Raw genomic sequence first — 13,868 nt, 5'->3', positions numbered from 1 at the left:
TATTTTCCTTTGATATAAGAATATGTGTGTATGGACTTGGCTGTTCTCTTTATTTGGGGTGGTTTCAGTTGGTGGTAGTTATGCATCTTACAACACTGTCTTACTTTTTTTGCAATTCATTTACACTGATTTTCAAAAGGGACTAATAAAGTAAAATGAATAAAATGGAAACAAAAGGAAGAGAATAGTTAAGAGGAGGAAAGCAGATGAGCTAACAATAAGGATGACTATGGTTCCTGGGACTGAGCGTGTAGAAAGGTCATGACATTCATGTGCTAAACGATGTGTATGTGTCACCTTATGTCACTCTTATAATAACCACATGGTTGAGAGAGATACCATATTTCACTGAATTTAAGGCATCATTAAGAAAGGAAAAACTGCCAATTAAACTAAGAGAATTCAGAGATGTTAAAATACCAAAAAAAAAAAAAAAAAAAAAAAGGATGGCTGATAACTAAGGAAACAGAGCATTACTACTGCCCTTTTGTAAGTAAGAAAACTGAAAAACAGGAAACTTAAGAAACTTACCCAAGGTTGCTGGTCAGTAAGTAGAAGAAGAATCAGGTTTTGAACCCAGGAAGTCTGACACTGAAGAGTTCAGGCCCCTTATCACTGAATACACTGTCTCCCTACTTCTGAGCTTCCTGGCAGGCATGGTGAAAGCAGATATAGGTTGGATTACATAATCCTCATTATTTGGGAAGAAACACAATAGCTTCTCAGGAAGTCAAAGTTTTTCTAGTGAAAAACTCACAGACAAATTTCTTAGAGATCTTACATAAGGGGTATGTGTAGATAGTTTTGTTAAAACTTTCAAAAACAATTAGAAGGCTAATATAAAAACACAACTTAATGAAAACAATTATCCATGGACAAGGTCATGGAGTCAAGAAAGTCACCTTCTCATAGTCTAATACACCTCACAGATGGAACCAAATGTATCCAGAGAAGGAGAGAATATGTTCAAGTTATCCTCCCCAAATAGAACATCATCGTTTGCCATTCATTTTTTACTGACAGCTGGTTTATTAGGTGGGACAGAATATTCTGCAGCAAAAACCTGAGGGAAGAATTATGCTGACTGGTAAATTCTGTCCATATGGTGGTCCATTTATGAATTAAGAATTGACTAGCCACTAAATAATTCAGGCACTGGGATTCAGCAAACACTGTCCTCTCCTCCAGAAAGTCTCTACAGCCCTGGTTTCCGCATGGCAGAGTCTTAGCCATTGTAAGCGTACACTTTCTTAAGCATCTTGTCCTGAGGTAGCACGTAGAACTGAGTTGACTTCCTGGATCCTAAACCATCTCTAATACTCCCTAGCCGGGTACTCCTGCACAAGTTAAGATATCTTGATGCCTCAATTTCCCCATTTGCAAATGATGAAGCTCATAGTGATATCTTCCTCCCAGGGCTGTTATAAAAACAATTCATATAAAAGATTTCATATGTATGGCACATGATGAATATTCTAGAAATGGGTGGCAAGTTTTATTACTTGGATGGTTGTGGTTTTTTAACAGATAATTTATTTAGCAAGAGTAACCCTAGGGCCCTTTGGGAGGAGAGGTTGTACAGGTGTGAACTATTTTGCTCTTCAGGCATGAGGTAGAATGAGATGCCTGGGGATGAACAGCAATCACGACGCACAGCCAATACCTACAAGATGCATTTCAGTGATCCTAAATGCCTTCGAGTTGAGGATGGCAGCCTGGCATATGGGAAGAACCAAAGTTTAGAGTCAGGCATTTGCTCAAATCCCAGCTTAACACTCACCTGCTATGTGGCCTCAGGCAGGCTGGTTAACCTCTTTGTACTCCAATTATAAAATGCAGATAATACCACATACCATGCAATGTTGCTAAAACAGCCAGAAATAATATGTGTAAAATGCCTGGCACACTATAAACAAAAGATAGCTCAGCTGGTAAAGAATCCGCCTGCAATACAGGAGACCCCGGTTCATTCTGGATTAGGAAGATCCCCTGGAGAAGGGACAGGCTACCCACTCCAGTATTCTCGGGCTTCCCTTGTGCCTCAGCTGGTAAAGAATCTGCCTGCAATGCAGGAGACCTGGGTTCGATCCCTGGGTTGGAAAGATCCCTTGGAGAAGGGAAAGGCTACCCACTCCAGTATTCTGGCCTGGAGAATTCCATGGACTATAGAGTCGGACTATACGAGTTGGACACGACTGAGCAACTTTCACTTTCACTGTAGCAGCCTATTGAATTTTACTTAAGTATCAGTTTTCTTCTTTATTTAAAGAGTGTTTATAAGAATGCTTTTTCTTTCCTACCAAGCAAAAGACATCCATTTTATGTGAAAATATGATTTAGGACCTATTATTCTTTAGAGATAGGGAATTATGTGTGTATGTGTGTGTGTGTGAAAAAATCAAATTCCTAACTCCAATTTTAATGCTCTTCTTTTTTCAACCTGTTTTTAAATACCCCAGCAAATCAACTTCACTGTAAAAAGTGTCTAGAGACTAAATAAAAGAAAGAATATTAGCCTCTTCTAATTCCACTATGTAGAGATAACTACACATGGGGTTTTATTGTTTACCCTTCCAGAAAGTTTTTCTCTGCATATAAACATATATGTGCAAATCCACTTTTAATAATCCCAAACAGCAAAGATCAAGAATCCCATTTCCCTCAGGACCATCCCTGCCTGTGCTAAACTTTGCAAGGAACAAAATGTAAATCCTTACATCGTATTTTTGTTTATTTCAGAGGAGCATGTAGGTAAGGGAAATGTTTTTAATTAAACATCCTGTCCCAAGATCTACAACCTCCCTAATATGTATAAATCTCCCTGTACCCAACAATATGTAAGCAAGTACCAGGCAAACAAATGCCCACACATTCACAATAGATGCTGAATTCAAATATAGTCAACATTCAAGTACTCAAGCCAGTTGAACATGTGACTGAGTATGTCAGCACTCCAATACGACTCCATGTTTTTAAGCCAACAGGTAGCTCCCCTACACCAAGTACCCCTTACCTCCCACTTCAGATACAGACACACAACCATGTGAGTCCAGGAAATGGAATTTTGTTTCCACTCCACGTCCCCCATCCTCACAATGCCAGGCAGCTGACTTGGGCTGCCTGTATGTAGTGACCGGTTCAAGCATTTCAAAATCAGAAACATGCAGGCTTGCCCACCTCCCCCATCCCCATCCCATCTCAATCCCTGGGCTCCCACCCCTTCCCATCAAGAGGTACTACTGAAAAGCCAATTTTCTAACCCCACTTTAGGGGAGCCTAGGTCCCTCCGTGAGGCCTGTGAGCACTTGGGATTAATTGTTATTTGCTATCTAAGCAATACCTTTCCAAGGTAGCCACGGTTAGTGAGTGCTCATACATTTTAATCACTTTCCTTGAAGGGATTTGCTCTCACAAAGAGCACGAGTGTGGTGAGGAGCATAAAAGATATGCGGTGGGTTGCTAAGAGAGAGAAGACGGAGATAAAAGGAGCAGGTGAGATGAAGGCTATTTCTACAAGGAGAACAAGGAAAAAGACTGACGGATGGATCTGACGGAGGCCATGAATCAGAATCCGTTTTCCATATCCTCTAGGACACTGGTTTTTCAACTCCTCATCCCTTTTATAGTGACAAATAAAAAGTAATATGTTATGCTGCTAAAAGGACATTGTCACACAAAGTGAACCCTCCTGGGCTGAGCGTCATGAGACAGGACTTATGTGAGACAGAGCACAGCCGAGTGACCAAAGGCAAAGTGACATGAAATGGCAGATCCGCCGGGTAATGGCTCCAAATGTATATGATCATTTCCAAAGGAGGTGACACAAACCACCCTTCGGAAAGCCCTGCCGTGCCCGCCTCCTCTCCCCAACACACACACACACACACATACATGCACACGCACAGATGCCCATGGAGGAAGCAGACCTCTGACGGGGTGGAGTCAGAGTACAATCCAAATGAAGATAGATGTGGATTCCCACGGCACGCCTCCGGCCAACAAGGTTAGTAATAGCTGTGTCTGAGCTAAATGCGTGAAGCCCAGCGTCCTTTCACACTATTATCAATTCAGGCTGCTGTAAAGTTGAAATAAACTCTCCACTAGCACCCAAACGCCCAAATTTATAAATGCAGCCCATTAAAAAAAGCCTATCTCTTAGCAGCTGGCAACTGCAATCAAAACAGGGGAATTTGGGATTATAAAAAGTAATGTTAGCAATAAACATGTTGTTTAAAAGCTTGAAACTCCTCATCCTGCCACTCCTACCATCCTAGCTGTCACTTTCAGATGCCTCCATTTCCCAAATTCCAAGTTTTGTGCTCTCAAGTTTAACCCTATTAATTCTACGCTTTCCTAAATCTATTGGGTTGGCCAAAAAGTTCACTCATCTTTTTTTTTTCTGTAACATCGGAAAAACTGGAATGAACATTTTGACCAACCCAATACACAGAGCTCCCCGTGGGGGACAAAAGCCCAGCGCAGTGGGTACCTCAAGCTCTCAGCCCAACCACATCAGCACAGCGACTCCTGTCACGTGATCAGCACCACCACTGTGACATGCATTTATCATCCTGTGTGATAAACACACCTGGATAGGGCCACCTGCCCTTTTTCTTCTTAGATCACCCTTTTTTCTTAGATCACCATTTTTCAGATGTCTGTGTTCTGAATACTACATGCCCTGCAAACAGAGTCAACCATCAAGCTGCCAAGCAGTGATTATTCCTAGGTCCAGCTCTGGTCCGGGCAGCATGTGGAGGCATTCACGGCAAGCGCACTTTGACACAGCTGCTCTCAGATATGCTCGCCTCCTTACCTGCAGCCCAGTCCTCCGTCACCAAACTGAGCCTTCCTTTAATTGCAGGTTTCACCTAAAATTCATCTGATTCTTGGATCTCTTCCTAATTAGGATTCTTTCCTAATTAATCTCGAGTTATCTTCTATCCCCAAGGACCTGACGCCATCCAACCGCCCTAATTAATGCACTTGCCTTCACTCCCATTCCTAACATTTGCAGAACCTGGGACAGGAATACAAACGGAGGCCTGCAGGCCATAAATGTAAATATTTAAAAGTTATAAATCAAGCTGATGAGTTATTAAATGAAGTATAGTCTATCCAATCTTGTTATTGATTCCTTCATAATGACCTCAAGGTCAGCTTCAAATACAAAATTCTCACTCTAGTCTTTGGCCCTTGGTCCTCAGCCAGCCCACTTTCTTTTCTCACTCCCAGCTCCATCCCGCAGCACAAGGGACCTCGTGCTAACAGAAATGCTGGGCTGTGCGTAAAAATGCTTCTATCTCAGCCACATTTCTTTTTCATCTCTTAGGCTTACGGGTGCACACACTGAGGTTATGGACTGCCCTTGGGAGGTGGGGAATGAGGCCCACATAGGCCATGGAGGCAGATGTGGACAGGGAATTCCAGGGTTTGGGTATACACAGCATGATGCAGATTCTAGATTCTAGAAGGGAGGGCATGGCTCCTTGGCCCCATATAGGCCCTGCCCCATGGAGACATGCAGACTGTGGAGGGCCAGAATAGGCCCAGGCCTAAGGATGGTACCACTCATCTCTGCAGTCATATCCTATTCCTCTTTCAAAACCTAGCTCAAAAGAGATCACCGCCTCCAGGAAGTCATCCTTGATTATCTGCCCCTCCCCAACACACAAATCCAATAGGTTCTGTAAGTGCTTATTAATGAAGGCTGTAGAAAAACCTAGATGAGCGTGGAATACCTATGATATAGACTGAACTTGTGTTTATCTGTCTTCCCTTGTGGCTCAGCTGGTAAAGAATCCACCTGCAATGTGGGAGACCTGGTTCAGTCCCTGGGTTGGGAAGAGCCCCTGGAGAAGGGAACGGCTACCCACTCCAGTATTCTGGCCTGGAGAATTCCACGGACTGTATAGTCCATGGGGTCGCAAAGAGTCAGACACAACTGAGCGACTTTCACTTCACTTCCCCCAACAGAGACACAGAGCCTTGTGAGCAATGGTCATGTTAAACTGAAATGTTCTAGATTTCTGGGTTCATTACCAAGTATATGGCAATCAGGGCTCACAGCTAAGATGTCCATTGAACTAGGCCTCCTCCTGGCTGAGAGGTCCAGGTGCTTTTATAACAGGATGTTAAAGGCCACTTATTCTGTGGTCTCAGGTTGTTGAGGCTCACAGGTAAAACCATTTAAGAGATGTTAAGAACTCTCATATCTTGGATAACATTGGCAGGACTGGCCAAGAGACTGAGTTGCCAGTTCTGCCAGCTTGAGCCCACTACCCACCTCTAGGCTCTTTAAGGGAGAAGGAAGAATTCATTGAGGGGAGGGGCAAAGATATTTTCTATGGCAAGAGTTATCAGTGTGCTGTGTATTTCAACACACTCCACGCCCTCCCCTGGACAGGGGACTGTTCTGTTCTCACTTGGAAAAATGAGAAAGTTCAGCAATGGCGGAGCCCAGAGAATCCTCAAAAGTACCTCACAGTGAGCCAACAATTGTACTTCTGCAAACTCAGAAGGTTCTGTATCAAACCACAATACCAGGTAAGACCATTCCTCATTCTTGACCCTTGACTCTCTCCCTGCCCTCCACCAACCCTCTTACTATAGCAGCTATGGGATGGATAAGGGGGAGTAGGAAGTAGACATGAAACCAATTATACATCCCTCTTCCGCCCAAAAGGGAAGATCAAGGAAGGCCTGAGCTGGAGGTGGGGAGAAGTTTTAAACTGGGTAAGTGTTTTTGCTTTTTTTTTTAATTAATTAACTTTAATTGGAACCTAATTACTTTACAATATTGTGGTGGTTTTTCTGTACATTGACATGAATCAGCCATGGGTGTACATGTGTCCCCCATCCTGAATCCCTCCTCCCACCTCCCTCCTCATCCCATCCCTCTGGGTTGTCCCAGTGCACGGCTTTGAGTGCCCTGTTGCATGCATCAAACTTGGACTGGTCATCTGTTTCACATATGGTAATATACATGTTTCAATGCTATTCTCTCAAATCATCCCACCCTTGCCTTCTCCCACAGAGTCCAAAAGTCTGTTCTTTATATCTGTGTCTCTTTTGTTCTCTTGCATATAGGGTCATAGTTGCAATCTTTCTAAATCCCATATATATGCATTAATATACTGTGTTGGTGTTTTTCTTTCTGACTTACTTCACTCTGTATAATAGGCTCCAGTTTCGTCCACCTCATTTGAACTGACCCAAATGTGTTCTTTTTAATAACTGAGTAATATTCCATTGTGTATATGTACCACAACTTCCTTATCCATTTGTCTGCTGATGGACATGTAGCTGTTGTAAACAGTGCTGCAATGAACATTGGGGTACACATGTCTCTTTCAATTCTGGTTTCCTCAGTATGTACGCCCAGCAGTGGGATTGCTGGGTCATCAGATCAGATCAGTCGCTCAGTCATGTCCGACTCTTTGTGACCCCATGAATCGCAGCACACCAGGCTTCCCTGTCCATCACCAACTCCGGGAGTTCACTCAGACTCATGTCCATCGAGTCAGTGATGCCATCCAGCCATCTCATCCTCTGTTGTCCCCTTCTCCTCTTGCCCCCAATCCCTCCCAGCATCAGAGTCTTTTCCAATGAGTCAACTCTTCGCATGAGGTGGCCAAAGTACTGGAGTTTCAGCTTTAGCATCATTCCTTCCAAAGAAATCCCAGGGCTGATCTCCTTTAGAATGGACTGGTTGGATCTCCTTGCAGTCCAAGGGACTCTCAAGAGTCTTCTCCAACACCACAGTTCAAAAGCATCAATTCTTCAGTGCTCAGCCTTCTTCACAGTCCAACTCTCACATCCATACATATGGCAGTTCTATTTACAGTTTTTTAAGGAGTCTCCACACTGTTCTCCATAGTGGCTGTACTAGTTTGTATTCTCACCAGCAGTGTAAGAGGGTTCACTTTTCTCCGCACCCTTTCCAGCATTTATTGTTTGTAGACTTTTTGATGGCAGCCATTCTGACTGGCATGAGATGGGACCTCATTCTGGCTTTGATTTGCATTTCTTTGATAATGAGTGATGTTAAGCATCTTTTCATGTGTTCATTAGCCATCTATATGTCTTCTTTGGAGAAATGTCTGTTTTGTTCTTTGACCCATTTTTTGATTGGGTTGTTTATTTTTCTGGTATTAAGCTGCATGAGCTGCTTGTATACTTTTGAGATTAATTCATAGGACTTTAAAAAAATTTTAATTGGATTTTGATATTACATTGGGTGGACACTTTAACTTTTTATTTTATATTGGGGTATAGATGATAACAAGGTTGTGATGTGATAGTTTCAGGTGAAGAGTTAAGAGACTCAGCTATACATATATGTGTATCCATTGTCCTCCCAAACTCCCTTCCCATCCAGGCTATGGGTGGACATTTTTAATGCATGGGAAAGGTGACTACTGGCTTATCATCTGAGAGTGTCTAGAAAGTTAAGGGATACAAGAAAGAGCAAAGTTGTTTCATGCCCCACCAAGTTCAGAACATTCAATAAACCAGTAGGTTTTCATTAACTCACATGTATAAAATACCTAAGTTGCTAAAGGCCTGCATGGACATTACATTCTCATGACCCCACCTACAACACAGCATTGGCTGCCCTTGGGGAGAAAATAAATTAGTTCATCAACTTGAGTTTTATAAGATGGAGAATGTCATTTTGTTCCCTGCTCAAATTACAAGTTACGTATTAAACTGACTTTAGTTTCTCCTCTTTTTGTTTTAAATCCACATATATCATGACAACTATTAGCCAGCTAAAGAGGAGCCCCTTTGACCTGAAATTGAATACCTTTATGTTTCCCATCGGAGAAGGCAATGGCACCCCACTCCAGTACTCTTGCCTGGAAAATCCCATGGACAGAGGAGCCTGGTTGGCTGCAGTCCATGGGGTCGCTAAGAGTCGGACATGACTGAGCGACTTCACTTTCACTTTTCACTTTCATGCATTGGAGAAGGAAATGGCAACCCACTCCAGTGTTCTTGCCTGGAGAATCCCGGGGACAGGGGAGCCTGGTGGGCTGCTGTCTATGGGGTTGCACAGAGTCGGACACGACTGAAGCAACTTAGCAGCAGCAGCAGCAGCATGTTTCCCATAATTTACTGGTTTTCTTCTTTTCCTAAGAGATGTATTCTTTATCATGACCATCACTCACAGACTGGACCACTAGCGAGCTGACCATTTCCTTCTCAGGTGATTTAAAACATGATGGTGTTGTGGCTGAACACACTTGTGAAGAAGTCATTTTGCTCCCTAAAGTCTATTTGGAAGAGCTGGCTGAGATTTTTTTCCCTACTACTTCAAATATATATCTTGCAGACTAACTCTTTAAAAATTAAGATAAATACACCCATTACTTAGCAGGGAATTAACCAAGAGGCTTGTGACTCTGTGATTTTTCCAGAACCTTCTGTGCCTTTAGAAAAAGGACTTGCGGAAACATCATATTTTCAAAAAACTTATCTAGCTGCCTCTAAACCTATGCAAAAGCATCATACCCATGAAATCATTTCAGATACAGGATTTTTCTGACTAATTCTAACAGAACCAAACCTAACTTGAATCCTGCAATGAAGTTTTAGTTGAAATACACAAACACCAAAGCCAAACAAGAAACTAACCCTGAAAGGTGTCAATATGATTGCTTTAATCCTCATATGAAGCCTTCTTTCCTCCTGACATTCTATGGCAGTGATGATTAAAAGAATCTTCTTTAGTGATAGAAATATTTTTATATCCATACTGTCCAATATGTTAGCTATTCATCACAAGTGGCCAGGGAGCACCTGAGATGTGGCTGGGGGAAATGAAGCACCGAAACCTTAATGTTATTTAAGTGTAAACAGTCATATGTAACTGTGGCCACCATTTTATTAGACAGGTTTTATTAGACAGCTCAGTTCTATAGCATTTATTATTGTTGGCAATCCAGAGAACTTCCTTGGAGAATGAGTCCTTGTGGCTGACCAAATTTTCTGGAAAATTAAGCAGCAGTCACTAAACCTTCACTTTGCCAAATGGTTTTCCAACTTTTTTTTAAAGTAGCAATTCCTTTTTGTCTTATTTCTCCTTTCTTTTCAAAAAATACTTTTCTATTACAATGCCACTGCTTTAGACATTAGAAAAAAGTGTCTTTCTAAAGTGATTTAAGAAAAAAATACACTGTACCCACATACCTTCTTAAACAGCATCTCCTGAGCATAACTGAATCTTTCCTGCAGGCATCGGGGTCATGGTTATGAACACAGGCTATCAGACTCAGAAGAAACACATCAATTACTATAATGCACCTTAATGCAATGAAGCTCTCAGGGTCACTGGGCCCAGTGGGGCTTCTGAAACCTACCCCAGTCAGAGATTTTTATAGCCTTCTGTCACATGTTGTTCCTAGCTGTCAATGTCAAGCCCTATTACTGTCAGGGTGTCTGCCTGTATGTATTTATTGGATACCTTGTTTCCAAAAGGTAGTTGCCTATGTGATGATGGCCTCTTTTCCCATTTCAATTGCTGCCTGATTTGCTAACATTGCAAGGATGGTAAACCTGGAGTTAGAAATGTTTGTAAATTAAGGATAATTAAGGTCACACAGAGTCGGACATGACTGAAGCGATTTAGCAGCAGCAGCAGGGTATAAACAAGGGTATGAAGAGTTCTCAGTAAACTTAAGTTTTAATGCCAGGACCTCTTGATGTCTAACTCACAGCTCAGAGCCTCTTCTGCTTACTTCTTGATTCCAGGCAGAGAGCTTGCATAATAGCCACTACAGATAGGTTGGGTCTTAGTTTTCTGCTGGAAGGAATCTTATTCTTGCCTTTGTTATTTAACTTTTTATTCAGTATTACTTGTTTCCCCAAATAGCACATAAACATTTTTGGTAAAGGGAATAGAAAAGTGTTATTCTTCTTTGTATTCTTTACAATATTTTTCCTGGCACTATCCACCAAGAAAGGATCAACTGGATGCTGAATGAACTAATATTATATTTTACTTTTGAGTTTATTTTCATAAAGCTTAAGCATAATAAAAATGGTTTTCAAAGTTAAACATAACTCAAAGCAGAACCTGCTGATGCTCAATAGTGATTAAATATTAATATTTCTTAGCTATTTTTATCTGATTAGCTCGAATTTTAAGTTGAAACTTACTCCACTTGGCCATATTCAATTATATTCCTGACTAAATCAGATGCCTGTCACCTCTGACATTTCTTGTTTTTTGAGCTCAGAAAAGTGACTCAGAAAGATTCTAGATTTTCCTAGACAAAACAGAATTGAAATTCCAGAAATGAACCCAGTACTCGAGGAGCATCTCCCCAGTATCCCCAAATATGGGGAACAATCACATCTCTGATTCAAGATATCATATTTCTATTGAGGTGCCCTGAGAGTGACTCAGCTCTCTTATCTAGCCATATCACATTGCTGAGTCACATTTGAACTTATCGTGAACTAGAAGCTCCCCCTACAACAGTCTTACTTTAATCAATAACTCTTAACCTCCCTTCTCTACCCTTGCCAGTAATCCCCAAGTCTGGAGGAAGATAAAACTCTCCAGAAAAATTTAAGAGACACTCCCCAACCTTGCTCATCCTTGCAGATGTCTTTTCGAGAAATAATCTGACTCATTCCCAAAATCTCAAATTTTCACAGCTCTGTAATTCACTGACACTCTCAGTATCTTGTTTTCTTCATCTCTCCTGTGACATTTACAAGGATCCATCTTCTACCTGAAAGAGCAGTGCTATATACAATGTAAACCACTAGGAGAACACATGTGGCTTCCCAGGAAATACAGTCATCAATAGAATCTCAAAAGTGTGAGTCCAGCTGGAAAGATTCCTTTTTAAGCTTCAGCATGAGTACATCCTGGCCAGATCTGAGTCAGTAAGAAAAACTCCTGCTTCATAAAGATTAAACAGAGGCACTGGCCCTACAACCTACCTCACTCACCCCAGCATCCAGCTTCCTGCAAAGCACGAAGATCCACAGCGGGGGGAAAGACACACAGAGAAGGGTGGAGGCCCCAGTGAAACACCCCTCAGGCTGAACTAGGGGGTAGAATGAGCTCATCAACAGCCAATCACCATGGGATTTGTAGTGTTGGGAAAAGGCAAAACCAATTTCCCTTCTGCAGTGAGGTGGTTATAATGGATACCTCCTTTTCCTGTTATTTCTTCCCAGCTTACACCTACTTCTTGGATATGAGGATAAGGGCAGGACAATAAAGGGATTATCAATATGAGAGATCTGGGTAATTGAAGACTATCTTTAAAGTCTATTGGTTGCAGAGTTTTTGTTTTCTTTTTTTTCCCTTGGAGTAAAGGGCTTCGTCTGTCTTATTGGGATCTTTGGCTTAGAAGTAGCATACCATGGGACTTCCCTGGTGGTCCAGTGATTAAAATCCACCTTCAAGTGCAGGGGACGAGGGTTCAATCTCTGGTCAGGGAACTAAGATCCCATATGCCACAGAGCAACTAATAAGCTCATGTGCCACAACTAGAGAAGCCCTCATGTGGCAACTACTGAGCCCCTGCGTCACAACAAAGACCCAGCACAAGCAAAAAAAAGGTCCATAGCACAATGGGAAGGCAACAACTTTTGGAGCTCAGATCAGATCAGTCGCTCAGTTGTGTCCGACTCTTTGCGACCCCATGAATCGCAGCACGCCAGGCCTCCCTGTCCATCACCAACTTCCGGTGTTCACTCAGACTCACGTCCATCGTGTCAGTGATGCCATCCAGCCATCTCATCCTCTGTCGTCCCCTTCTCCTCCTGCCCCCAATCCCTCCCAGCATCAGAGTCTTTTCCAATGAGTCAACTCTTCGCATGAGGTGGCCAAAGTACTGGAGTTTCAGCTTTAGCATCATTCCTTCCAAAGAAATCCCAGGATTGATCTCCTTTAGAATGGACTGGTTGGATCTCCTTGCAGTCCAAGGGACTCTCAAGAGTCTTCTCCAACACCACAGTTCAAAGGCATCAATTCTTCAGCGCTCAGCCTTCTTCACAGTCCAACTCTCACATCCATACATGACCACAGGAAAAACCATAGCCTTGACTAGACGAACCTTTGTTGGCAAAGTTAGGTTTTGGGTTCTAAATTATAGCTATGTGATCTTAGTGAAACCACTTGACCTCTTGGCCTTAGATTCCTCCCTTGATATCATGAAAGAATTCAAGGAAAATATATGTAAAATGCCTTGGACATGGTAAACACTGAAAAAGTGATAGCTATTTGCTCTTGAACTCTATGAGAGCCCCAACAAAGCCAAAAAGAGTGGCAAGGAAGCAGGAGCTGGTTGTTTGGACAAGGGGAAGGAAGGTTCTTGTTTTTGAGGGTTTTTTTTTTTTTTTTTCAGATTGTCTAGTTCAGTTCTCAAAGCTGGGAAAGTTCTGGAGAGAAGTTCAGTCTACTACTTCTAAGGAAACACAGCTGACATGAAGATAAAAAAGGATGAGGAGTTCTCACAAGTGAGACATTTATATTTTCTTCCAGACAAGAGTAGAACCATTCCTCATAAACCCTTCAACCACAAAGCAAACAAATTAACTCAAGAGTAGCAACTGAGCAGATTTTAATGACATTTATACACAATGAAAAATTTACCAAGTGTGTGCAATAAATAGAAATAATGTTGGAGAAAATGGCAATACATTAGAGAAGCTTCAGGAAAATAAACATGCTTTTTTATGTGCCTGTGAATGCTTATAAATATATCCAGGTTGGTTGTTTATGTTGTCCTATAGTAAAGTAATGCTCAAAATTCTCCAAGCCAGGCTTCAGTAATATGTGAACTGTGAACTTCCTGATGTTCAAGCTGGTTTTAGAAAGGGCAGAGGAACCAGAGATCAAA

The sequence above is a fragment of the Bison bison genome, unplaced genomic scaffold, assembly GCF_000754665.1.
Source record: "Bison bison bison isolate TAMUID 2011002044 unplaced genomic scaffold, Bison_UMD1.0 scf7180017864531, whole genome shotgun sequence".
Classification (NCBI taxonomy): domain Eukaryota; kingdom Metazoa; phylum Chordata; class Mammalia; order Artiodactyla; family Bovidae; genus Bison; species Bison bison.
Note: the sequence above shows the minus strand (reverse complement) of the source record.